The 27321-nt window shown below is 50.0% G+C and overlaps 1 long non-coding RNA gene across 1 annotated transcript; it reads left to right on the forward strand.

The window, feature by feature from the left end:
* The first annotated feature begins 24536 nt into the window (after nt 1-24536).
* LOC140681199 (uncharacterized) lies at nt 24537-26183 on the forward strand. The gene is made up of 3 exons (XR_012052436.1): nt 24537-24936; nt 25565-25676; nt 26106-26183. It is a non-coding gene; the product is annotated as an uncharacterized lncRNA (long non-coding RNA).
* The last annotated feature ends 1138 nt before the right edge of the window (nt 26184-27321 follow it).

Genomic DNA, 27321 nt, shown 5'->3' on the forward strand with positions numbered 1-27321 from the left:
TGCTGAAAGGAAATGGGTGGTGCATCGCTCGCACCTGCTGTGGAGAAAGGGTTGATCAAAGGAATCCCTGCAACTGGCTCTGCTCAGCCCCCATCTGCACCGGCATGAGAGCACCGGGAGCATTTCTGGTGCAGTCAAACCCCGCTTCTGCCTGCATTAGGATGCTGCGCCCCTCTCTCTTGCTCACCCTCTCTGTCTGTGTCGCCATGGGAACAAGGGAAGGAACCCCCGCCCCGACCGCGCCCGCCTGCACCGGCTCTGCGCGGCCGCGCCTCGGGAACATTCCTCCCCCATTCTCTCTGTCAGGCCTGGCGCTGTCCCTGTTTTGCTCTGGGTCGGCCCGCGCAGTCCCCGAGCTGCTGCCGGTCCCAGCGCGATTCGGCGCTCTGCTGCCGTCATCAGCGCGCACCGCCGCGTTCCGCGCTGCCGCAGCCCCGCGCCGCGTCCCGCCCGGCCCCGCGCCTCTCGGGTCTCCCCCCGCGGCCACCGCGCAGTCTGCGGACGGCTGGCTGGCGGCCACCGCCGCCCCCGACGCCGTCTGCGCCCGTGCCCGTGCGTTCGAGATGCAAGAGATCTCCGCTCCGACTTCCGGGTTTGCTCTACCGTCTCGCGCATGCGCGCTGCCATGGCCGCGGCGACAGGAGAGTCCAGCTCTCCGTCCAGCCGCCGGTCTGGCCAGCGCCGCCGCTGCGAACTGGGAGCTATTCCCCGGCACCTGCCGGACGGTGCTTTCGCACTCTCACGGATTCCCGTCATGGAACGCATCACTGGGCGCTCCGGGCGTCTGACCGCCCCATCCGCGCTCCCGCCGCCTCCTGCGTCCGCGTGGTTCCCACTGCCCCCCCCCTCTCGCCTGCACCGCGGGCTGTTTTGAACTCCCCACCCGCGCAGCTGCGAGAGTTCTCTCCTCTCTCTCACTTTTCTCTCCGCTCTACACTCACGTCTGCACCCTCCCCCCAGGAGCCGCCGGCGCCGCTGCCCCCCCCACCGTGGGTTCGGACTCGGACAGTGGCCAGTCCCTTCCCCCACCGAGGGCTGCGTCTGTGCCTGGCTTATCTCTCACTGTCTGGGGATTTTCTGCAGCTGAGGAGCTTAGAAATTGAGATTTGAGGGAGTCTTGAGGAACAGTGTGAACCCGGAGACACAGGACATGATGAGACACCATCCCCCCTGATCCTCTTTGGGAGGCAATTTGCTTCCCCTGGTGAGGAAAATTGCCCGAAGCTGCTGGCTGGGCCATCTTCCTCCTTGTGCTCCCATAGGAGCCTTAGCTGTTTAGTCTAAAATGCCGCGTTGTGAAAATGACTCTTATTGTCCTTGCTGAAGGCAAAAGTTTTTGCGGCAGTCTTATCTCTCTTTTTTTTTTCTTTTTCCTGTGGCTCGGTAATACAGTTGCTCATTGATCCCTTGCCAAAAATTTAACTCAAACAAAAGATGTACATCTGTGTGCAGGTGATTATACTGAACCCACAATAACAAAGCTTTCATCTCATTTGAGGCTATCTCTACCAGATGGGTAAAAGTCTTGCCCTGTAGGGCTGAAAAAAATTTTTTGTTTGTCCTTGGGAGCATCCCTTCCCCATGTTCTTAATTTCAACCATTCTCACCAAAAGCTGAGTCACCATGAGGTCAGTCCGGAGATGGCACTATTCATCGTCCAGCAGGTCACAGGAGAGAAATCCCAGGCGCGCTTCTGGTTTTCCTCCTCCTGGCTGTCCTCCAGACGAGCTGTCTTGGTGAAGGTCAGGTTCTTATCTTGAGCTTTCTGCTCTCTCTCTTCTTGGAATTTGCTGAGAGCATTTGTGCTCTGTTCCTCTTCCTTTTTTTATTTTTTTGTTTTTCTGTGCTGATGAAGGTTGGAGGTTGTTTGATGTTTCTTCTTGTTCTTCTTGCTGAAGCCCGCGCAGGGACGCCAGTTGTCGGAATCTGTGGGTATTGGTGATTCCGAGATTGTAGAAAGTCTCTGTCTTTCTGCCCCGTTGCCAAAGAAGAAGCCATAGTTCGTCTGTGCTGGTTTCAAGGTTGTTTATTTTTGCTTATCTATAACATGTTCTGCTGCCCTGCCGCAGGTCTGTCCTGCAGGGCAGTGTGCGGGGCTCTGCCCCTCAGTGGGATGGTACAAACATTATATACCAGAAATTACGTGTACTATATTTACAATAATGTGCCAATATCTATCATCTACGTTGAACAGTGTGTCCCTAGCCTAAACCAATAGAAAAATGCCAACATCACCAAGAACATGGAGGTAAGGAAGAAGAAGGAGGAAGAATAGGATCAGGCCCACTTTCCTCCATCTTAGAACTCCTGACCCCCCTGTACAAAGTAAAACCCCCCTGTACAGGTGTTAAAACCCCCCTGTACAACACTAAAAAATTTTACCCTCTAATTTGTGACTACTTTTACTATATCATCTAACCCTCTGTGACTGCTTGTTCCACCTTTAAAGTTGGTAATTCATTCCATGGTTCAAACTCAAGATCACAGCTGTTTTCTGCTGTTTGCCAGGGTCTAAAATGCTTCTGACCAAGGCCTGGAACCTCTAAAAATGTCTGAGGGACATTTTGAGTTCCGACAGGTTCCCATGATACTTTAAGAAATTTATCTCCTGCTGCTTGCCAGTCTGAGGCTATTGTTTCACACCCCCAGTACCTACAGAAATATTCTCCAGGGTAATTGCAATACCCCTTTCCTGGGTTCGATGCTGGACACATGTAAAATCCTGCGGTATTAAAACAGGGCTCTACAGGGGCTAGTTCACATAACTGTGGGGTAAAAATAGGGGGTCCGGATGTTATCTGACTCCGAATTACCCTGCCATCTATTCCGGTTAGCGTCCACTTAAAGGGCTGGTGCAGAGCCGGGGAACTCTCCCCTTTATGTATGATACAAAGCATTAAAATACTTATAATCTGCCAATAAGGGTGGGGTCCTGACCTTGTTTTTACTGCATAATATCCTGTTTTCCCTTTTTGGGTTTGTTGCCTTTTTGGTGTTTCAGAGGCAATCAGACGGGTCGTCCAGGGGAACCTAGTACTCGGTTGGCAATAGTTGGAGCATTTTAGCATTATTCCATTGAGGGGGGACCTGGCTTTTTCCCCTCTGCCTCGCTCGCCGACCCGGTTGCTTCGAGCCACGAGGTGAACCATCTTCTCGGCAGCAGCGGTACTCACCTGGGCGTCCCTTCCCCTGCTCCTGCCTAACCTTGTACTGTTCCCAATTTTTATCCTTGACCGGGGTGGGTCGCACGGGACCCCCTTTAGTTCCCTCCGACAACACCCTTTTATAATTTGGGCAACAAATGGAGTGGGTTCGTTAGTATGGAAACAAAAGTTTCCTAGATGCACTCCTTTTGTGTATATTTTCCACCAATCCTCAGACTCGAAACGAACCCACTGATTTTCCAATTCCCCTAATTTTAACACAATTTTGGTTAACTTTCGTTCAGCCTTAGAGCATTCTGTACAGACCCCAATTGGCGGCCTCCCCTTTTGGCAATGGACCCACCACCGTTCTTGGCAAACTTTACACGCAAAGCACACAAAAGGATAACAATCACAATCTACCTTATTACAAATTATCAAATAATCACTAACAAGCAGGTAATCATATCCCTTTTGTTCCCCTTTGTGATCAACTTGAATGGTACACACAGAGTTCATCGGTTTTTCTTAATGGTAACCTTCAAATCCCCAGGCAGGCTGGTCACTTTCCACTGGTCATCTGTGGTGATCGGACCTTTAACTCGACTGGCATGTGTCCACCCCTTCTCGGCTGTCCGTATCGCAGTTCCTGTGGTAAGCAGAACAACAAAGGGGCCTTCCCAACGTGGGGTTAAAGAATTTTCTTTCCAGGATTTAATAAGCACATTGTCCCCTGGTTTGATTTTATGTATTGTAATGTCTAAAGGTGGCCTCTGTGTCAACATCCCTTTTTCCCTCAATTCCTGCCTTCGGCTCATAATTTGTATGATATAATGCTTAATCTGGGAATCCTTCAAGCATGGATGGTCTGTAGGGGCTTCCATATCATAAGGCATTCCAAATAGCATTTCAAATGGGGAGATTCCTACATCAGTTTGGGGTTGAGTTCGAATATTTAATAAAGCCAGAGGCAAACATTTTACCCATGACATCTTGGTTTCTAACATCAATTTCGTCAGTTGTTTTTTTATTTCCCCGTTCATCCTTTCCACTCTCCCCGAGCTCTGTGGATGCCAAGGAGTGTGATATTTCCACTGGGTTCCTAAGGCTGTTAAAACATCTTTTGCGATTTTAGATGTGAAAGGAGGTCCCCTATCTGAGTCTAAATATTCAATTAATCCATATCGGGGAATAATTTGTTCTAGTAATACTTTTACTACGGTATTTGAGGTGGCTCGGGCAGTAGGATAGGCTTCCACGTAATGGGTCAAATGGTCTACCAGTACCAATAAATATTTATATCTCCCCACTTTTGGTAATTCTGTAAAATCTACTTGTATGTGTGAGAAGGGTCTTTGTGCTAGCTCCCTGCCGCCCATTGGTCTTTCTCTCAGTTGTTGTTTATTCACTTTTTGACAAGTTAAACACTGTTGAGTTACCTGTTTTGCAAGGTTATAGACTCCTATACACATATATTTTATAGCAAATTGATCAACCAAGGCTTGTGTACCCCAGTGGGTTTTCTCATGGATTGCTTGTAGGACCCTCATTGCCATCCCTTTTGGGAGTACTTCCCGCCCGTCGGGCAATACCCATTTGCCTTCCTCTTTTTCTCTTATCCCCATCTGGCCTAATTTCTCCTTTTCTTGCACAGTGAAGGCTAGTATGTAATCAATAGGTCCATGAAACCAGCAATGTTTCTTTCGAGGGGTATCACAGGCACATTTTATTGAGTCTATCCCATAGTATTTCCAGCAAACCCAACACGGTGGATCTTCTAAGTCAGCTCCACAAGTGGAGCAATCCTCTCTCTTTGTGACAAGCCCTGTCCATGGCTTTAAATTCATCAGGGCCGCTCGTTTCGCTTCCTGGTCCGCCAAATTGTTTCCTCGTATCGAATTTCCAATCCCTGCTTGATGTCCTTTTACATGGACAATGGCTATTTTCTCTGGCCCTCTCAAAGCTTGTAATACCTGCCGAATCAGTTCTTTATGTACCAGCCCCTTTCCCTGTGAGTTAATAAGTCCCCTTTCTTCCCAGATTTTTCCAAAAGTATGAACTACTTCATAGGCATATTTAGAATCAGTGAAAATAGTCCCACTTTTTCCTTCCAATAATTTTAGAGCCGTAAGCACTGCATATAATTCGCATGCTTGGGCTGACCAGCTGGGGCTAAGGGGACCCGATTCTGCTGTCTTAAATGTTTTCCCATCTATTATAGCATACCCGGATTTCCTTTTCCCTTCCAGAACTCGAGAGGACCCATCTACATACAATCGAGTCCCTTCCTCTAGCTCTTCTTCCTCAAGATCCGGCCTTATTTTTGTTTGTTCCTCTATTTGTTGAAGGCAATCATGTGTTAGTTCTGTAATTGGTTCTCCATATAAAAACTGGGCCGGGTTTTGCAGGCTCGTTGTTTCTATACTTAACTTAGGAGAAGAGACTAGGATGCCTTCATACCTTAGAAGTCTGGCATCCATTATCCATTTATCAGCCTTCTGTTGCAAAACTCCACGAATGTTATGGGGAGATAAGACTTTTAGCTCACTTCCAAAGGTTATCTTCCCAGCTTCCTCTACCAGGAGAGCAGCAGCCACTATAGCCTGTAAGCATGTGGGCCACCCCCGGCTAACGGGCTCCAGGAGTTTGGAGAGGTATGCTACTGGTTTCTTTTTCCCAGCCCAATCCTGAGCTAATACACCATATGCTACTCCCTCATTTGCACAAATAAATAAGTAAAATGATCTCTTCAAATCTGGAATGCTAAGGACTGGAGCATTGACTAGTTCAGTTTTTAATGCTTCTAATTGATCTTCATCATTGGTGCTCCATTTCAATAACCCATCATTAGTTAATTTTTCATATAAAAATTTGACTTTTCCACTAAAATTTTCGATCCATTGTCGGCAATACCCGAAGAGTCCCAGTAACTGTCGAACTTGTCTTTTGTTCTGTGGGGCCTGTAGGGAAAGTATTCCTTGGATTCTATCAGTGTCCAATTTCTTGGTTCCCCTTGTTAACCAGTGCCCGAGATATTTGACCTCTTCTTCTAGAAACTGCAATTTTGACTTAGAGACTTTAAGTCCCTTAAGGCTTAAATAATTTAGGAGTTTTATACTTTCTTTCCTTACTTTTTTTCCTCTTTCCCTGCAATTAATAAATCATCCACATATTGTAGTAACACCATCCCTTCCCCTAAAGAATAACCTTCCAGTACTTGTTCCAAAGCTTGTCCAAACAGATTTGGGGATTCTGTAAATCCCTGGGGAAGGACTGTCCACCTCAATTGTTGTTTTCTATGTGTATCTGGATCCTCCCATTCAAAAGCAAAATAATCTCTAGAAGTTTCCTTAAGGGGACAAGCCCAGAAGGCATCTTTGAGATCTATTACACTATACCACTGGTTTTCTGGGCCAAGTTGACTTCAAAGGGTATGTGGGTTAGCTACCACAGGGAACCTTTCAACGGTTCTTTTGTTAATTTCCCGTAAATCATGTACTAACCTATAACTACCATTGGGTTTCTTTACTGGTAAAATGGGGGTATTAAAAGGGGACATAACTGGTTCTAAAAGTCCCTTTTCTAAAAGCCTTTCTGTTTCTGGTTTCAGTCCTTGCCTCCCCTCCTTAGATATAGGATATTGCCTAATTCTGACAGGTATCTCTGGGTTCCTAATAGTTACTTCAAAGGGTTCAATATTCAATTTTCCTACACTATCAGGGGTATACCACACCTCTGGATTAATCTTTTTCTCATCCTCTGCCCAGAGAGGACACAATTTTACTGTCAGTTCTCCCTCACTAATCTCTATCCCTATCCCCAATTCAATCATCAAAGCCCTTCCCAGTAAATTATAATCTGCTTCTGGTACTAATAAAAACGACCCAATTCCTAATTTGGAGTTACTTTCTAAGAGTACATCCTTGATTATAGGTACTCCAAAGGGTTCCCCTTTGGCTCCAATCACCTGTATTATTTCAGATGAAATCTTACACCCTAGGGGAAGGGTCTGGACGGTCGATCTTTCTGCCCCTGAGTCCACAAGGAACTCATATTCTTGCTGCTGAGGACCTATTTTTAATTTTACCAGGGGCTCTGTTCTTTCTCTTGTCCCCAGCAGATAGAGCCCCTGACACCCCTAATCTTCCTTAAACTGCTTTTCATCAGCCATCCTTTGTCGGCATTCCCATTTCATATGTCCCTTTTTCCCACAGTAAAAGCAAACAGTCCTATCTCCTCTACCTTGTCTTCCTTCATGCACCTGTCGACCAGCTCCCTTCAAACCTCCTGGGTGACCACCACCCCTTCTTAGGGGAGATTGCCTCTGTCCTTCCCTTACAGCTGCTAACATAATCTTAGACTGCTTCTTGTAGTTCTCATCCTCCCTCCTAACATAAACCTTCTGAGCCTCCCGCAGTAACTCATCCAGCCCCCTTGCTTGCCACCCTTCCAACTTTTCCAACTTCTTTCGAATATCCACCCACGAATTTACCACAAAATGAACTTTTAACAATGTCTCTCCTTCAGGAGTGTTAGGGTCCACCCCTGAATATAACTGAAAGGCTTTTCTCAGCCTCTCCAACCACTCTGTTGGATCTTCATCCTTCTTTTGTTGTTCCTTGAATGCCTTTTGTACATTCTGTCCACGAGGGACAGCCTTCCTTATTCCCTGTATTATTATATTTCGCAAATCGCCCATATGGGTACGGTGTAGCGGGTCTTGATTATTCCACTGGGGATTATGTAGGGGCCATTTAGTATCTGCTAATGGTCCCTGTTGATGTTCATCATCCCAGATTCTCATGCCCATTTCTCTAATCATTCTTCTTTCTTTTGCAGAAAACAAACTCCCTAACATGGATTGCATCTCCTCCCAAGTATAAATATTAGGTCCCAAAAATTGATCCAACCGCTCTGCCACCCCTAAAGGATCTTCTAACAAATGTCCCATTTCCTTTTTAAATTCCCTGACATCCCCTGAGTTTAATGGAACGGATATAGATCCTATTCCCAGAATCGGGGCAGGCTGTCCTGGTTGCGCAGCATTCGGGTTAGGCACCATTCCCATTCCATGCTCTCTAAGGGGAAATATACCCAATTCTTGCTTTCCCTTTTGTCGGGTCTGGCTTCGGGTGACTCGCCGAGAACCCTCAGGGATATTTTCCTCCAACCTTTCACCTTCCGGTCCCTCATCCTCCGATAATTCTTGGGTGGGTGCCGAGGGACCCGGGTGGTCGATTAGCAAAGGTTCCGGGAGGGAGGGGTCTAAAAGTTGTGGCGGTGGAGGTGGCAATGGAAGAGGTGGGGGTGGTGGCGGTATGTATGGAGGGGGAATGCCTGGAGGCAATTCAATTTCTTTTGACTGCTTTTTCTTCCTCTCGGTATTGAGAGCAAATAATTTTGCCCTTGTCTCTCCTCTTATCCAGAGGGCTGCATATTCACTTTCTTCTAGATTAAAGGGTTCTTTTGAATTAACGTAGATATTTAAGGCCTGACAGATCCAATCCTCAGAAGACCCAAATACTGGCCAATATAACTGATCCCCTCTTATTTGTTTCCCCCCCCAAACTTCCATGCAGTAATGAGCCATTTTTACTTTATCTTTTCCCTTCCTAGAAGGAAAGGCATTCCAATATTTAATCATTAAGCCTAATGGACTATCCTCTGAAATACGGGGAAGTTTTACAGGGATTCCCCCACCCATGGGTTCAGCAGGCTTGCTTTTCCTCTGACCCATCTTCTGGAGTGCCTTCTCCCACACACACACTTGCTTCCCTCAATTCATGGCCCAGTCCGTTGCCGGATATGGGAACCGCACTACTATGAGGTCCGCACTTGCTTGGGGAGTCCGAGCTGCTGGCTCCCCTCTCATACACCACACTTGTCACACTCCAGGATCCCCGACCCCCGACCGAGCGGTCCCGTTCTCCCAGAACAGGCCTCCTCCGGACACCAGGTCCTTCGGAAAATACTTACACCATCCGGTGTCTTCGCCCGGGGCTTCGTGCACAAAGATTAAGGGAGTCGCAGGCAGTTCCTTGCTTGCTATCGGATTTTGAGGTTCGTCGGTCGGAGTCCGGGGAGGAGTGTCCCTGTAAGGCCACTGTTAAAGCAAAGGCAGTGGGGCGCCTCCTTAGCAAGGCCTCCTCTCCAGGTGTTCCGATCCGAGTCACGGCACCAAATTTGTTATAAATTGAGGCGAATAATTTGATTCAGCCTTTTAAGATCAATTAATAATTATAATAATTACAGCAAGCGATAGCAAGCAAACAGTGCTGGGTGCAGCTGTGGAGCCAGTGTTCCGCCAAAAGCTGACAACCTTTCCTTCTCTTCAGTCCCTTTTTATCCTGCATAAGTGGGGGTGATGGGTCTCCTTCCACCGTGGTTATCAGTTCCAGCAACAATGGGTTTCACAAGTGGGGATGGTGAGTCTCCTTCCACTGCGGTTATCAGTTTCAGCAACAATGGGTTTCCACTGCGGTTATCAGTTCCAGCCAGTCCTGCAAAATCTTTCACAATCTTTGTTTGTGGTTACCAGTCAAGCCTGCAAATTCCATGTCCCGACTTCCCCCCCTTTTATCCTAATTTCATACTTTTGATGAACAAACAAGTCAATGCAGTTCCCCACAGTGTGATTCACATACTGCAGCCCAGAGTTCGGTTTTTGCAACATTGAAATGGGTGTGGTCAGCAGGATTGCTGGGGATAAATCGCTGCAGAACTAAACAAAATGTGTGCACCATCCCAGGCTGGACTTAAATAGGCACAGGAATTTTGGAAAGATGAGGACAAGATAGCAGACAACAATGTAAAAGTCAGATTAAAATAACAGGAGGAAAAGCCAAAGGAGTGATTTGTGCACATTTGGGGGTTTATTTTTCTTGGGTGCAAAGCAAAATTAGAAGGTCCTAAGTGCCCAAAAGATTGGAAATGTGAAATGTCCTCCATAGCAGAGTGTCGGACCTCTGGATCCTTAAAACAATTTTATTGTGCTGGAACAGTGGCAGTTTGAGCTGGTGCCTCTGGGGGACCCTGAACAAAGAACCTCTTGGTTTTATGCCCTTCCAACTGAAGTGTGACAGTCTGGGGCCTTCCTGCTGTGTCCGAGTGGCCGGTCACTGGCTGGCACCACAGGTCCCCAGGTCCTCTGCTGAACCATTTGACTCCTACAGTCAAGTTCAGTCCGTCACATTTGGCTTTTCTCTCTGATCCACCACCAGGACCACAAGAGCTCATCATCCTGAGGATGTAAAAATGCCTGTTCTTGCTGGAACATTGCTGTTGCGTGACACCCTGCAGGCAGAGCGGGCAGCTGTAGGGATGTTGACTTGTTTCCCTGGTGCCAGCCGTGCAGCATGCATCAGAGCTCCTGGGCGTTGGTGCTCGCTGGGACACGGCCCGGCACCACGGGGAGTTACAAAGCGTCTTCAAGGAATCCCCACACGTTGAACCATATGATTTAGCCTGGGATTTAAAGTTGTTTCTCACCTTGAAGAGAGCCTAAATAAGTCTGTAAAAGGCCTAAACAAGTCTCCTATGAATTCTCTCCCTGGCAAGTTCAGTTCCACCCCCGAATGGCTCCTCTGGCATCGGTTCTGTCTCCTCGGGCACTGAGTGGTGCCGGTCCCGCCGCTCTGCCTGCGGGGCTGTCTGTGCCAGGCCCTGATGGAGGCAGGGCCAGTGCCCTCCATGCCTCAGAGGGAACCTAAAATATCCCTGTGTGTGTCACAAGGGACCCTAGCACCTCATTCACCTTATGGGGTCTCCAAGTCCCTGCGTGACTTATGGGGAGATGTCTTGGTAAAAAATATCCACAGCCCTCCCTGCCAGCCCTATGCCCTTCCTTTCCCTCAGTTTATTGCTGACCATGACATTGCATAGAATGGGCGATCCCTTGGGTCAGTCCAGCCCAGCTGTCCCCTCCCTGTGCCCTCAGGAACTCTTGCCCATCCCCACCCATTGCCTGGGGGAATTGCAGACATGCCCTGGGCATGGCAGGGGCAGGGCAGGGCTGGATATGGCAGGGCAGGGCCCGGGGGGGCAGCGAGATGGGAGTGTGCAGCCTGCAGGGACACAGCAGCAGCTGTGGGACAGCGCAGGACAAGCTGTGCTGGACATGGCCAAGGGCCCTGGCAAGGCTGGCAGTGGCCAGGAGAAGCCAGGCCTTGGTGCCCTGGGGCACAGCAGCGTCTTGCCACCAAGGGCTGTGAGGAGGAGACACCTTGTCCTGAGGCACTGGGGCCTCCTGGCACAGCCCCAGCCAGGCTGGGCACTGTCATCCCTTGTCCTGCCCTCAGCATCCCTCCCTATGCCAGTGCTCCCGGCAGAGCCCTGAGCAGGCGGGGAGGGACAGGATCTGCCTTCCCTGGGGCTGGGGCTCAGGCCTTGGCCTTTCTGCTGCCTCCAGCCAGCCCAGGCTCTGCTCAGCAGCTGAGCTGCCTACACAGAGCCTCTGCCTCCCTGCACTCCTGGCCTCAGGGAGCTGCTGGGAAGAGGCCCTGGGGAGCCTTGGTCAGGAATGGCCCTGGGCCCTCCTTCATGCTCCCAGGGACTGCAGGTTCTTCAAAGGACTTGGGCTTTTGCCTTGGGGTCCTGAGAGGTTTGTGCAACCATGGCCTGCAATTATCTGCTGGAATTAGTCTCTGTTGTCAGGAATAACACTCAGTGGGGCTCATTAATGCTTCAAGGTACTGCAGTTCTTTTAAGGTACTTGGTGTTTCCCTTTTGATACAGACTCTGTGAGAGGTTTGTGCAGTCATGGCCCCAATTATCTGCTTTAATGAGTCCCTTGAGAGCTTTGTACTGACACTCAGTGGGGCTCATTAATGCTTTGAGATACTCAACTTTTCTAAGGTACATTAGAATTTCCTTTCCAAAGTGAGCGGGTTTTGTGCCATTTTGAGTCTCTGAGAGGTTTTTGTGCCATCCTGGCCTCCACTTCTCCCCTCCAAGGAGTCCATGAGGAGTCTGCATTGGGCTGGACCTCAGTAGGACCCATTTATGTTTTGAGACATTTTGGGGTTTTCTTCTGACTTGGACTCCTGGAATGGTTTGTGCTATCTCCTCGCAGGCCCTGAGATTCCAGGGCTCAGCTCCAAATGCACCATGGGGCTCATTGGGATCAAGCAAGTCCTGACAAACCACGGCTCTGCCTTGATTTCCTTCCTGTCTGGGGCAGTTCATGAGGAAGTTTGTGTAGTTGTCTTGGTTCACCAATTTGAGATTTCTCCGTCAATGCATTAATTAGTGTGTGGGTTCAGTGTTGGCTAATTACCAGTGCACTCACTAGCATACACTTACTCATTTCTTGCTGTGAGATAGGATTAGGAGAACGGCAAAGTAGGCTCAAAACTTTAAAAGGTTTTGAAGTAAGGTTTATTAACAGTAACTAAAAGAAAGAGTAATGAGGATCAGAACTGTCAGAACACTTTTCCTCTCCATACAACCTGACATTGTAAAGAAGCAAAATCTAAAATTTTCAGTCAGTTTACCACCTCTAGAATAGTCTTTCTTCACTTCACTTAGGGAGAAAAGTTCCTCATGTTAATGTTATGGAGACTTCTCCACAAGAAAACAGTTCTCTCATGGCTTTTCATTTCCACGAATAGCAGCTGCCTGGAAAAATCTGCAATTGTACAGTCTCTCCCATTTTTTCACAGCCTTTCCCACAGCTGTGTTTATGGGCCATGTCAGCTTATGGGGTATTAAAGATGAGCTGTTTAAGAGCAAAGGTTCTATTCATCTCTTTCTGAAATAATTTTCATCTCTGGGAACTGAGGTCTTCTCTCCCTGAGGGTACAGGGTCTTACCACTCTGTTCTTTTTCTCTGTTCAAACTTCTCATGGGATCACAGCTACTTCAACATTTCCTTACTTTAGCATGGAGGCCTTTGCTGAAACAAGTTGTTACAGGTAAAAATGATCAAGCCAAATTTCATAATTAATAAAAATAGATGTTTATCTCACAACTGAGATAAGGTCTGAGATAAAAAACAGTGCCGAGTCCGGGATCAGCACTGGGTGAAACACAGGTCCGACTTTTAAAGCAGAAGGTCTCTTATGTTCACGCCGACCATCCTGTTAGATTGCTTTTTATACAGTTTACTCTGCCCGGGGCAGAGTTCCATTTTCTTCCTTTCAGAATTTCACATATTTATGTGGGGTCTTTTTCTCTGCTGTGAACTGAACAAAACCATGTCCGGGAGTGATGTACATCCATGATTGAGTTCCCTGGAATCCGCATTGAGATGTATCACTTGATGACTCTGGCTATCTGAATCTTAGGTATTTATCACATATTCATCATCCAGGTGTTTCTGGATCACCTTGAGGAATGACCCATCTCTGGGCTGGCTACCTGTGGGGAATTGTAATTTCTCCTGTAACCCCCTGCCCCCCCGCCCCCCCACCTTTCCCATCCCCATCCCTGTCCCCGGGGTCTCCTGCTTTCCTGGGGTGTTTTCCCCGCCTCTGTCCTATCCTTATTGGCGCCGCCTCCGTTTCCCCTCCCCTGGGGGAAGTAATAGAATCAGAACCCCTGAATGCCACATAGTCAGCACAAACTTGTGAACTGTATGCAGTATTTAAGAGCTTTACAGAAATCAAAGGGGAAAAGGGGAACGATCTTCACAGATTCAAAATATGCATTTGCAGTGGTACACACTTTTGGAAAAATTTGGGAAGAAAGAGGGCTACTTAACACTCGGGGGTGAGGGCTAGTGCATGAAAAAATAATCAGGCAAATTTTAAAGGCCATTAGAGGGCCAGAAGCAATTGCCATAGTCCACGTGAAAGGGCACAAACAGGAATGCAGTTTAGGGCCCAAGGAAATAACTTAGCAGACAAAGAAGCTAAAAGCGCAGCTTTACTGGAGGTAAGTACCCTGGGAATCGAAGAAGGGAAGGTCTGGAAATATCCCCCACATCCTTCCCCAAAAGAAACTGAGGGGGACGAAAAAATAGGGGGCCAGCTAGAAGGAGGTAAGTGTAAATTGCCCAATGGGAGGGAGCTATTGTCTAAAGATTATACCAGAAAAACCCTAAGGAGACTTCATCAACAGACACACTGGAGAGCTCAGGCCCTGGCAGAGCAATTCCCGAGATTCTTCAAGTGTAAGGGGATTTATGAATTTGTGAAACAAGAGGTGTAAGGGTGTATGATTTGCCAAAAAGTTAATCAGGCAAGTCGAGAGAATGAATTAAACACTAAAAGCTCAATTGGTTAAATTGATTTTGGAAACAAAATGTCCTAGTTAAAATGCCTCCCCTTAGTCCTGTTACATATTTGGACCCTGTCTCATTCTGAGACTGGGCTGTCACCCTTTAAAATGCTATATGGGATGCCCTACGAACACGGCATGCTGGTGGGGCACCCGAGGGTAGAAGATGGACAGATCCAGCCGTACCACATGTCCATGAACAAGAATCTGCAGGAATTGTGAAAGCAGAGAATAATAACACAAAGTACCCCCTTTGGTTTCTCCATACATAAAGTGCAACCCAGGGACAAGGTGCTCATCAAAACTTGGAGAGAGGCTCCTTTGTCACCTCATTAGGAAGGCTTTTGTTTTGTTTGGTTTGGTTTTGTCCTCTTAACTACAGATACAGCAATACAAACCCAAAGGGTTTGTGTGATAAATGCCAGGAGGAAGAACAGTGCCTGACTAGCCGTGTTTTAGGGCTCACCACTAGTCTGGGTATAATTGAAGTAGATTCCTTAGTGTGGTTTCACCTATTCCAAAATGGGGTGAAGGGAAAACTAAGGTCAAAAGCTCAGATCATTACTGCTGAGTGCCGGAGATGAAACAAAGTACCCTGCAGCGCAGACTCAGTTAAACTATCAAGGTGGGACATCTTTAAATGGAGGGATGCAGCTCGGGCCAGGTACAACACCACAGACAACTACTCCTGCTGCCAAGAAAATGGTTTACCCTGCTGCTGGTTGCAACCCAGTTGGGCGAAGGCAGAGATAGAGGAGTTTTCATAGTGGGGGTCCTGATGATCCTGAGTCTAGCAATGTGCCTCAAAATTAGTACACATTCAGGTTGCTTACCCAGCACGGATGTACGAGGCCCCGGCGGCAAGGACGTACCATGCGTACAAAATGCCCAGAGGGGACAAGGGGAATCGGGGGCTCTAACACTCCCAACCCCCAGGAACTGCAGCCAGGACAAGATAAGAGGACATAGTCCCATCAATGGCACTCAACAGGGGAAGTGTAAGAAAATAAAGTGTGATCTAAAAAGGGCGACCCCTAAGAAGAGGCAGTCAGAGCACAAAACATGCAAGAGGAATGCTGAAAGAATACCTGTCCCTGTCTGTGATAAGCGTAATCGCACATTATGGGTTGGGGGAAAATGGAGTCAGTATTTGTAGCTTATTTTCAGGCTAAACCACTGTGTTATGATAATAATCAATTGGGAATGTGTGTGATGGGTGGAAAGACATATTGGGTTGGAGGGAATTCGAAATATAAGAATAAATTGTACCTCGAAAATGAACCAGTTATCCTTGAGCTTTTAGAGGATCAGGATGACAGGGTCTGTCTGCAACATGATAGGACATTCTGCTTCTCAAGAAATAAAGAGGGGGTGGACCCAGAGAATAAAATAAAGCAGGTGGCACAAGAACTAAAGAGACCATCAGAGGCTTGGCAACTGAAATCAAAAGGGTAGACACGTTCCAGTGCAAAAGTGGAACTCCATCCTCCAAGCATCCTGATGGGACCATTTGTTTGATAGCACTTGGGGGGAAAAGGTTGTATTTTTTGCATTGTGTTCAATAGCCGGAATCATATTCCTGCCCTGCATGGTACCCTGCTTTATCAGATTAATACACTCAGTGGTACAAGTGATGCAGGTAGCAGCCATGCCCACGGACCCAGAGTGTGCAACTGGAAAAATAAATCAGGTATCTAAAATAATGAAACTAGGTGAAGAAAACCCACACAGCAGAGCAGCCAAAGCCTATGCCAAGTTTGAGGGGCAAGTAAAAGAAGAAGGGAATACTTACAGGCTTTACCAAGAAATTCCAAAAGAAGAATGGGGTGATGGGAACTAAGAGGGAACTGAGGGTTCTTTCTTTTTAGGTAAGATTAAAAGTAATTGCACCAAACTAAGGGAAGAAATCATTAAATATAGAGTTTTTAGGCATGAATTGATGGGTTAATGTAGAAGGGTGGGGATTGTTATATGTAATAAAGATAAATCATGCCAGTAGAATGATATGTATGTAATATTTTATATTATTAAGAAAATGTACCTGTCAGCACTGGGGGGGTTTGTCTGACATATGTGGAAACTGGTCCCTGATAAAACCTCAGGATGGGGAATGGGTGAGCAACAAGGCAAAACAAGGAAGTAGTGTTAGGAAGGGTAAAAGTAGGACACACAGGGCTCAGAAAGCAATGCAAAGTCCAATGCAAGCCTTGTGTTGCCTTGCTCGCCCATGCACAGCAAGGAGGAGATGGCAGGGCAAGGACAAGAAAAAAAGGGATAGGAAGTTCAAGGTTGTGGATGGGTGAGGAAGGCAATGCAAGGCAGTGGAGTTGAAGGAAGGACAAGGGAAAGGCAAAAAGGGGTTGCTAAGACAAGGCAGGGAGAGTAGAAAAGGCAAGGCAAGTCAAAGGAAGGGAAGGCAAGGCAAAGCAAGGCTAGGGAAGAAAGGGGTAGGGAGGTGAATGTGGGGGATGGGTAAGCAAGGCAATGAAAGGGAATGGTGGTAGGAAGGGCAAGGAAAAGATACACAGGGGGCAGTGAAGCAGTGTCAGGTTAGAGTAGGCAAGGTTAGTAGGACTAAGCAGGGGAAGACAAGACAATGGAAGGGCAGGGAAGATAAATTTAGCTATGTCAAGGTGGGGATAGGCATGCAAGGCATTCCTGTTGCCTTGCCTTGCCCATTTTACACCTTCCTTGCTTTATTTTGCCATTCACATCCTTCTCGTCCCTTGCCTTGCCTTCTCCAGCTATGTATTGCCTTACTGATCTCTCATGTCTTTCCCTTGTCTTTCCTATGACTCCATTGCCTTGCATTGCCTTGCTCACCCATCCCCTATCTTGACTTTTCTTCTGCTATTTTCCCTGGCTTTGCCTTCTGTTGCCTCCTTCTCCTGAGTTTCACTTCCTTGCCTACTCCTGCCTTGCCTTGTCTTGCCTTTCTTACCCTACCCCAAATATTTTTGCCATGCCTGACCATCCCTACTCTTGCTTTACTGAAGCCTCTGTGTCCTTCCATTGCCCATCTTACAATTCCCTTATCTTGCATTGCACTGCTCACTCATACCCTACCTTGACTTTCCTACTCCTTTTTCCCCTGCCATTGCATTACTCCTCCTTATTCTCTTTCCCTTGCCTACCTGTCACTTGCCTTGCCTTACAGGCCCAGCCCTTTTCTTGCATGGCACTGCTACCCCTCCCTTGCCTTGCATTACCTTGCAGACCATTTGCCTCACCGTCGTCATCTGCTTACTTCTTTCTTCTCCTCCATTGCCTTGCCAGTCCCACCCCTCCTCTAACTTGGCTTGCCTTTCCTATTCCAACCCTGAATTGCTGTGCCAACCTCTCTCTGTGTTCCCTTGCACTTCCTACCACTCCATTGTCGCAGTCTTCTCTCGCTCTGATCCCTAGTTTGGCTTGGCTGGGGGAACTGGCAAAATAAATGAGGAATGGGTACCATGGTCTTGCCCAAAAAATAAAGACTAAAATAACAAAATAACAAATGTGGAAAACTGCATAGTCTGGGGGCAAGATCCAAAGACCCAGGGGCATGGTGAACGAAACAAGGCAGAGGGGTCTTCTGAGGGCAAGGGTCCAATCACAAACTTGGAACATGACCTTACACACAACAGGTTCCAAACCAACTGAGAACAAGAACCAGAAACCTGACCAAATGTTGGATAGTTCTATTAACATATTGACTCCCATGGCCCCACTCGTCTCACCATGACCTGACTAGGTGTCCTGTTCCTCGTGGTCTCATACTGAGGCCAAACCACCACTCATTTCAGCCAGGTGTGCTTCCACATCTTCCCCTCTCTTTAGAAAATTTTTCTGTAAAGATTTATGGACAGCTCTTAATAGACAACTTACAAAATAGGGTAACAATAGAAACACAACAACAACAGCTCCAAAAATCAGTAAACCCGTCTGACCAAAGATAAAGCCCAACCAGATAAGTTCCATTTTTTGAATAGTCATTTGAGCCAGTCTTCATCATCTTCTATTTGCAGTTTCTTGACTCCCTCTCTGAGAATTTGGATGCTTTTGTGTATGGACTCACTTGCTGTGATCTGAAAGATTCATGCAGCACATACCAGGAAATTTCCCTGTTCCGGTGCAGCCCAAGTCCAGAAATTTGCTGGCACACAAATCCAAAACCAGGCATAGACATGGTGCCTACACCAACCCAATCTTGTATTTGCTGACACCGCCAGTGCCCAGATCCAGAATTTTTTGGATTCCTGAAGAGCATAATTCCAGCAACATGCTGGCAGTGAAAGTTAAAATCAGGCAATTTCCCAGTGCCAGCACTTTCCCTGCCCAGATCTGGCATGCACTGGCACTGCCAGTGCCCAGATCTGGCAATTTCCCAGTGTCAGCACAACCCAAATGCAGCAATTTTCTGGCAAAGAAAGCCAAAACCTGGTAGCTTCCCGGTGCTGGCATTAGCACTGCCCAGATCTGGTCTGTTGGGGTTGGTTTAAAAGAAGAAGGAGACCTTGATGTAAAGCCTTGGGAAAACCCTCTCTGGTTAGGGTGAGCAGGAGCTCCCACCCATAATCCTCTTGTTCAGTTATGCAGATAGTTACTAGAAAGTTCTGACTTCTCTTTGCCACCATTGCTTACTTTTTACTGCAAAAATTGTCATATTCTGAATCGTTCCTTCCTCTTGGATCCTGCCCTCAGATCCTGCCTTTACCCCTCCCCATATATAAATGCATCAATATCCCTGCTAGACACTGGACCCAGGCTTTCTTCTCATTCGCTCTCTGTACTCTGCACGCCGTCCTGTTTGTTGTGTTCGCCTTCGTTGAAGTTCTGTTTCCCGACAACCAGATCAAAGCAGTCTTTCTTTGTAAAGTCACCAGAGCCAGTTCTTGGGGAAACCACTGGTCATCCGTCTGGGTGAGGACCAGAAGGTTTCACTGGTGTTTGCTGGCACCACCAGTGCCCAGATCTGGATATTTCCCTCTTCCGTCACTGCTCATGTCCAGCAATTTGCTGGCAAAGAAAGCTAAAACCTGGCAAATTCCCGTTGCCCGGCACCACCCAATCTGGGGTTTGCTGGCAGCAGGACCCCAGGAAGGAAGGAAGGAAAAGAGGAAGGGGTCCAGATCCAGTCCTTCCTGGCACCTGGAGCCTGAAATGTGGTCTTTGCTGGCACTGCCAGTGCCCAGATCTGGAAATTTCCCTCTTCTGGCACAGCCCAAGTGCAGCAATTTGCAGGCACAGAAATCCAAAACCTGGCAACTTCCTGGCACTAGGTCTAGCCCTGCCCACATCTTGTTTGCTGCGCCAGAACCCAGGTTTGGAAATTTCCTGGTGCCAGCAGTGCCCAGATCTGGCAGATTTCTCTTGCTGCCAACAACATGGCCCAGATCTGGTGTTTGCTGGCCCCGCCAGCGCCCAGATCTGAAAACTTCTTAGTGCCAGCACATCCCAAGTCCAGTGATTTGCTGGCACAGAAAGCCAAAAGCCAATAATTTCCAGTTCCAACACCACCCAGGTGTGGTGTTTGCTGGCACCACCACTGCCCAGATTTGGAAATTTCTCGGTGTCTTCACAGCCCAGGTCTAGCAATTTGGTTTTTAGCTAGCTGAGGCAGAGAAGGCTCAGCTCGGACTGTGGCTTTCCTTTTTCTTGGAACTGGTTAAATATGCTCTGGCCTGAAAACCCAGAAAAACACTGGCAGCTCACACCTGTGGCCCACCGAGATCTGGGACCCTGCATTCCAGGGCCAGAGGGACTGAGAAGAGACCGAGTGAGCCAACTACAACCCACAAAAAGGACTTTCTGAATTGCCATCTCTTCAGAACTGTGAGGGGTTTTATTTCATATTAGTCACGCTTGTGAATACTTTACTTGTTAAATACACTGCTTTTTTTTTCACTTTTCTCCAGGGAAGTCTTCTCCTGAAATAGTAGGGGGAGGGGTTGCTTGAACTTCATTTGTAGACAGACTCCTTTTGGAGGTTTCCTCACAAAATTTGCCCTAAACCAGGACAAACAGTCACAATTGTGCCACTTCACCAGTGGCACAACTCCCCCACCCCCCAGGAAAAGAAAGGACATGTAAAGTTCTCCAAACATTTGGCCTGCTTTGCTGCAAAAGTCGTGCTGCACACATTGTGCAGTGTAGAAAGCCAAGAGAAGCTGCAGTAGGTGGCAAATCTTGGGACAGAAGCTCGACCTTGCTCTCCATGAGAGTTTCTGGACAAGAGCAGACAGGGGAAGATTCCTGGAAAAGTGGAACAGCTTTGCAGAAGTGAAATGAAAATGAAAGAAACTATCTAAGATGTTTTCCTCTTTATTTCTATGCTCCCCTTTTCCATGTTGCACGACTTCTCCATGCCATGAATTCCAAATGCATCTCACCTCTAAGATGGGTCACTTAGCAAGTTATAAACACTCTAAAACACCAGGAGCTACACGCAGTTTTCCTTCCCCTGTTTCTACTGGAAAGCAACGCTGGAGACGTAAGTGCAGTGCTTGGGTCAGGTATGAATCCTACACCAAGGGAATGTGCCCCAATAGTGTTTGAACCTCAGCAAGGACAATGCACAGCAGCGACACAGCGCAGGGGATTCCTCTGCCAGTGTGCAGGAGTCAGGACTCTGGATCTGGGCTCAACACTGCAAAGTTCCCGTGTTTGGACAGATGAAGGAGCTGTCCCCGGGGCGCGCGGGGCTCGGCCGTGGGGTGAGCGGGGAACGGACACGTGGACAAACGGCCTCGGTGCTTCAGTTGCAGAGGCAGCAGCGGCGGCGGCGGCAGCAGCGGCAGCAGCGGCAGCAAAAGCAGTTTTTCTCTTCTTTCTCTTTCTCTTCTTTCTCTTCTTTCTCTCCCGCTGTCCTCTCGGGGTCCCTTACCCGCTGTCCCTCCCCTCTCCCCGCCTCCTTCTCCCCCATGCCGGGCCGGGCCATGCCCCCGGCCCGCCCCCGGCCCCGGGCGGGGCTGCCCCGTCCCCGTCCCCGCCCGCCCCGCCGCGGTCTCGCCTCCGCCCGGCTCTGGCTGTGCTGGCGGTGGCGCTGCTGGGCGGGCATCAGTGCCTGGGGCTGGGCCCTTTGGCTCCGCCTGGCCCGAGCCCGGCCCCGGCCCCGGCGCAGGCTCCGGCCCCGGCCCCGGCCCCGGCCCCGGCTCCTCCCGGGCCCCGCGGAGGACACACGCGGCACGGCCGCTGCCGCCTCCGCCGCGGCTTCCCCGGCCCGAGCTCCGCCGCTGCTCAGCAGCGCGGCCGCCGGCCCCGAGCCTCCTGTGTCCCGTTCCCGAGACCGAAGGCCTGGGGATGGCCGGCCCGAGGCGGTTGAGGGGCGCTCGGGGGCCGCTCCTGGCCCCGGGCCGAGCGCTGACAGCCGCGTCCCGCCCGCAGGGAAGGCGCAGGAGGCGCTGCAGCAGCGGTACCGAGTGGGTTCGCTGCTGGGGCACGGCGGCTTCGGCAGCGTCTTCGCAGCCACGCGGCTCTCGGACGGTGCCCCGGTGAGTGGCGGGGCCGGCGGCGGGTGCAGGAGGAGGAGGAGGAGGAGGATGGAGGAGGAAGAGGAGGAGGAGGAGGAGGAGGAGAAGGAAGCAGGAGGATGGGGCTCGGCAGGGCGGGCGGCGAGCTGAGCCCGGTGGTGCGTTTGGCTTGCAGGTGGCCATCAAAAGGGTGCCACGGAACCGCGTCCGGCACTGGGACGAGCTGGTGAGTGTGCGGGGCCAGCGGGAACAGCCGGGCCGTGCCGGGCGGGGATGAGGCGAGGCCCGGCATGGGGGAAGCCACCAGGGCCCCTCGATGGGGAGCGGGCATGGGGCCAGCGCAGGGCGCAGAGCATCCCGGGCTGGCTGAGGGGTTCCCCAGCCCTGGCATGACATCAGTCCCACTGGTGGCACCGTGGTCCTCCCACAGCCCGACGGCACCAGCGCACCCCTGGAGATCGTCCTGCTGGACAAGGTGTCCACTGGCTACCCTGGCGTGGTCCAGCTGCTGGAGTGGCTTGAGCTCCCCAACAACATCGTGATGGTGCTGGAGCGGCCGGAGCGGTCTCAGGACCTCCTGCATTTCATTCGGGCACGGAGGTTCCTTTCTGAAGAGGTGGCACGGCAGCTGTTCCGCCAGGTGCTGGAGGCCGTGCGGCACTGCACCAGCCGAGGGGTCCTGCACCGCGACATTAAACCAGAGAACATCCTGGTTGACCTGGCCACTGGCCAGGCAAAGTTGATCGACTTTGGCTGTGGCACCTACCTGCAAGACACAGCCTACACTCACTTTGCAGGTGAGCCTGGGCAGGGGTCTGCTCCCGGTCCCACCATCTCATGGCCCAGCATCTCACAGGCCAAGCTGGGTGTGGCAGCGAGGATCCTCCCTTTTGCTGCCAGTCAGGGTACTGAGTCTTCAGCTGAGTTGCTTTTGAGCAGGGCTGGGTGGGGAGGCATCTTCCAGCCCCGCTGGCAGCCTTTGCCCACCACTCTGCCTGGGGCTGGGGTTAGAGCAGCAGCAGCCAGCCTGACAAAAGCACTTGTGCGTGGGGCTAGCAGAGGAGGGGTCCAGGACCAGTGCACCAGCCAGTTTGGTGTGCAGGCGAGAGGAAGGGCTTGGGCTGCTCCACTCACCTTGTTTGTCTTGGCTTCATAATATTTTTGGGGCACTGCAGGCAGGGAGGATAAGGACATGTTTTTTTCCCCCAGCCCTGAGTGGGTTTTTGCTTTGCATGTCATGGTCAGGCCTTGCCGGGGCTTCTGCTGCCCTCTTCCAGCACCAGTGGCTTCTTGTCCAGCCCTGAGTTTGTACACAAGTCCCAGGTGCTGGCGAGAGTGCAGCAGTCGCTCCGTGTGCCACTGGGGCAGCCCCTACACGCCCAGGGATGCTGGGGCCAGGCTCTGGAAGCAGCAGCATCCCCCTGATGAACTCCATCTGTATTCCACAGGAACACTGTCATACAGCCCCCCGGAATGGACCCACTTGGGCTGGTACTACGGAGAGGCAGCAACGGTCTGGTCCCTGGGCATCCTGCTGCACCAGATGGTCTGCGGGCAGCACCCTTTCAGGAGGGGCCGGAAGATCAGCTGGGACCATCAGCTCTCGCTGCCACAGCGGCTCTCTCCAGGTGGATCCTCATCTCTGGCCACGGGGGAATACCAGTGCTGGGAGACAGCAGCAGCTCGTGAGCATCTCGCTCTGGCAGCCGCTGAGGAGGTGCCACATGTCCTGCTCTCCTGCTCTCCTCCACAACAGGGAATTGATGGGAAAGTTTAGGCCCAGCTCTGAGCACAAAAGCAGCATGGCCTGGGCATGGGAAGAGTGGGGCAAAGCAGACAGGAGCCTTCTCTAGCTGACCGGTGGTTTCTGGTTTCTCTGCCCAGAGTGCCAAGATCTTATCAGGTGGTGTTTATCCATGCACTTCTTGGACAGACCTTCATTAGAAGACCTGTTCTGTGAACCTTGGATACAGGATATTCACCTGCCGTAGAAGAAGGGAGAGAGCCACATGCACACTTTGCTCCAGGGCCCTGGTAAGTTACAGGTCCACACATGCCCTGGCAATCAGAAGCAAGGAAACCCAGACTTTTTTCCCTGCCTGTATCAATGCACTGGGATCTTTGGGTGGGAACACACAGCCCTTGTGCTGCAGCTGAGCTGCTCTGCCCAGCACTGGTGGCTGCCATCCGAGCTGGTTTTGCGTGTCCTGCTTCCCTGACAGCTGGGGCCCTGGGCAGAACCCTGACAGCCTGGTCTGACCCCCAGGGAAGGAGAAGGAGTCCTTGGAGAAGCTGTACCAGCTGGGGCTGCTGCTGCTGGAGACAGTGAGGATGACATCAAGGATGACAAACTCTTCCTCAAGTTGGCCACTGGCAGCTGAAGATGATGGACTTCTGGCACTGTCTTCAAAGCCTGGCTCCACAGCAAATTCGCAGATGAGTCCACAGCCGGGGAAATGCTCCCAGATTTTGGCATTGCTCAGCCTGGCTGGGAACAAAAGGTTCCCCCTGTGCTGGGGCAGATGCAACTTCAGTCGCTGCCCAGCTGTTTTTTGGCAGGGCTGGGGGCACGGGCTTGGGTGGATACAAGATGGGAGTGGGCTCCTGGCCCTGCCAACAGCCCCCAGCACCCAGCATGGCCTGGGCTGGGGCTGGGGCTGGGGCTGGGGCAGCCAGCCTGACACAAACAAACCTCCATGGTGGGAGCAGAGGTGGGATTCCAGAACCTGTGCAGGGGCTGCTTTGCTTTGCAGGCAAGGAAGGGCTTGGGCTGCTCCACTGCCCTTGTTTGCTTTGGGATCACTGTTATTTTGGGGGGCAGTGTAGGAGGGAAGAGAGAAAGTGTGGGCTTCTCTCCCCTTTGGGTGGGATTTTCCCTAGCATGTAGGGGTTGGGCCTTCCTCAGGCCCTTGACAGAGATAAAGAGTTTTTTTCTTGTTTCCCTTTGTCTCTAATCTCTTTTCAACAGTTTGTTGTTTGTTTTTCTAGAGGAAGCGTTCTATGTAAGGTCCAGTCGGGATTGGGAAGTGCTTGGGAGCAGCTGCAGCGTGGATGGGCCGTGCCCTTGGAGAAGGCTGAGGACATCGTTTGGGACCAGCTTTTCTCCCAGCGGAGGATGGCGTGAGGTGAGTCCCCGTCTGCTTGGCATGGTGGGATCAGAGCTTTTGGGAGACAGCAACAAGCACAAGGAGGCTCCTGCTCTGGGCAGCTGCTGAGGGCTGGATGTGCCGTGGCTGGCTGCAGGCTGGGAATGTCCTGCCCTCCTGCTCTGCTCCCAAAGGCAGCAGTGATGGGCAGCTCTGGGCACAGCTCTGGGCACAGCCAGCATGGCCTGGGCTCTGTGGGCAGCTGGGACAAGGGGACAGCAGCCTTCAGCTGACGGGCAGTTTCTGGTTTCTCTCCTTGCAGCCGGGCTCTGCGGGTGCTGAGGCTGCTCTGGGCTCTGCCAGGGCTCTGCTGGGCTCTGCCCTGGGCACAGCTGGGCTGGCTCTGCCCTCACATTGCTCTGACAGCTTTGCATCAGACAAGCCCGTTGGAGCACAGTGCCTGAGCTTTCTGCTTTGGCAGGTGAGTGAGACTCCCCTGCAGGCCAGGAGATTGCAGCTGGGGACACACATCCAATTGGCAAGGACCCAAACTCTTCACTGTCCCAGCTGAACCCCTGAATCTCCACAGGAATGCCTGGATCTCCACTATTCATTCTTCATTTCTTTTTGGCTGGAATCGTGCAGTTGCACTTTCTTCCTCCTCTAGACGTGCCACGAGTGGCCAAAGCTGGCAAGTGAGCCGTGTTCCTGAGGCAGTGCAGTCTGGAGCTGATGGATGGAGAATTGCCCTTCCCACTTCCAAACCAGAGCAAAAAGCCGTAAGTGGGATTTTTCATCTGTAAGAAACCCCTGACAATTTCAGAGGGAATGTGCAGCTCATTCACAGAGTGAGAAGGAAGGTCATCTTCTAAAAGATTTGGGGTTTGACAGAGTTGAGATTCCCAGTCCTGCCTGGAGCTCGAAGGGCCCCAATCAATTTCCTATTGCTTTGACCACAATTTAAAATAACAATGTTGGAAACAAACCCCAAAAACTGTAAAAAAGGCTGTTGAGGTCAGTAAGATGGATCCATGCCATCAGCACATTTACAATGTAAATAACTGAGTTCTCTTTTTAAAAAGATCATTTACCTCTTAATGCAAAGTTACAGAAGTTGTTTCACTAGCACTTGGATTTTACTTGTAATCTTTTACAATTCATCTAATTGTTTTTTTTTTTGTCTTTACCTTTTTTTTTTCTTTAAATAGAGGTCCTGGCCCTCTTCCAGCCAAAGGGGAAAGGGCCCCACCAAGCCTTGTTACCCACAGACAACATGGTAAAGCTGAATAATAAAGGACCTTGGAGCATTATACTGTAATTAAAAAGGTGCCAGCTCCATGGACAACAGAATTATTGTTCCTAACTTGAATGAGATTTAGCAAAAAGAATGAAAAACGGTGTCACTAAAGTACTACTGATGTCTGTAAGTTGTACCTTAATCGTCAGCCAGAGCCTTTGTTTGCCAAAACACCTCCAGAGTTTCACCAAAGGATGAGTCATCACAAACGTTTTGAAAATTTAAAGACCAAGGTAGCCAAAGCACACAGTGTCACTAATTGCTGGGTATGTTCTCAGCTGAAGTTGGGAGGAATGGGGTTCCCTTGGAGGGCCCACCCTGTGGGGTGGCCAGAACTCTGTCAATGGGCTCTGCCTCGTAACGGAGTCAATGAAGGGACAGTTACAGAAACCTGTGCTGTGGGACACGGGAATACAATGATCCGTGTGACAGGATTCACTCAGATTTCCCGTCAGGAGAAACCAAACCCTGTTACAGTTATAGAGGCTACAGTGTCAGAAGATTCCTGTGCTTTACCATCACTCCCAATGTCAATAGAACTTGGGGTGCTGCAGCTGGTCAGTGTCAGTGTCTCACCACTCCCAGCTGCAGGGCCCCCATTTAGGGTCCTTCAGCAATGACCACACTGAAGAGTTAGGACCCAGAGAACATTTTCCACCCAAAGAGTGCCTTGGGTTTCAGAAAGTAAAAGATTCTGGTTCACCCTGTGCCCCATGTGCGCTGCCCCGTACCATGGAGTTGACATGAATGAGCTGACGGGATTATTAGAAGAGGTAGTAAATGATACTGTTAAAATGTCCAATAGCACATTGGATTATTAGAAGAGGTAGCAAATGATACTGTTAAAATGTCCAATAGCACATCCTATGAGCTCCAACAAACACAAATGGGGACTCCAGAGAACCGCATGGCCTTGGATTATCTGCTTGCTGGCCAAGGAGGAACCTGGGCTATCAGGAGACGGGGATGTTGCACTGCTAGCAGTGATGGGTTTGAAGGCCAACAGTCAGGAATCACCTTGACAGAAAGAGCAGTAGAAGAGTGGCAGAAAGAAGAAAATTCTTCTTGGTGGGATTGGCTTCGTGGCTGCCAAATTAGAGGCTGCTGTGAAATGCATTCGTGGCAGT

The sequence above is a fragment of the Taeniopygia guttata genome, chromosome 32 (assembly GCF_048771995.1).
Source record: "Taeniopygia guttata chromosome 32, bTaeGut7.mat, whole genome shotgun sequence".
Lineage (NCBI taxonomy): Eukaryota > Metazoa > Chordata > Aves > Passeriformes > Estrildidae > Taeniopygia > Taeniopygia guttata.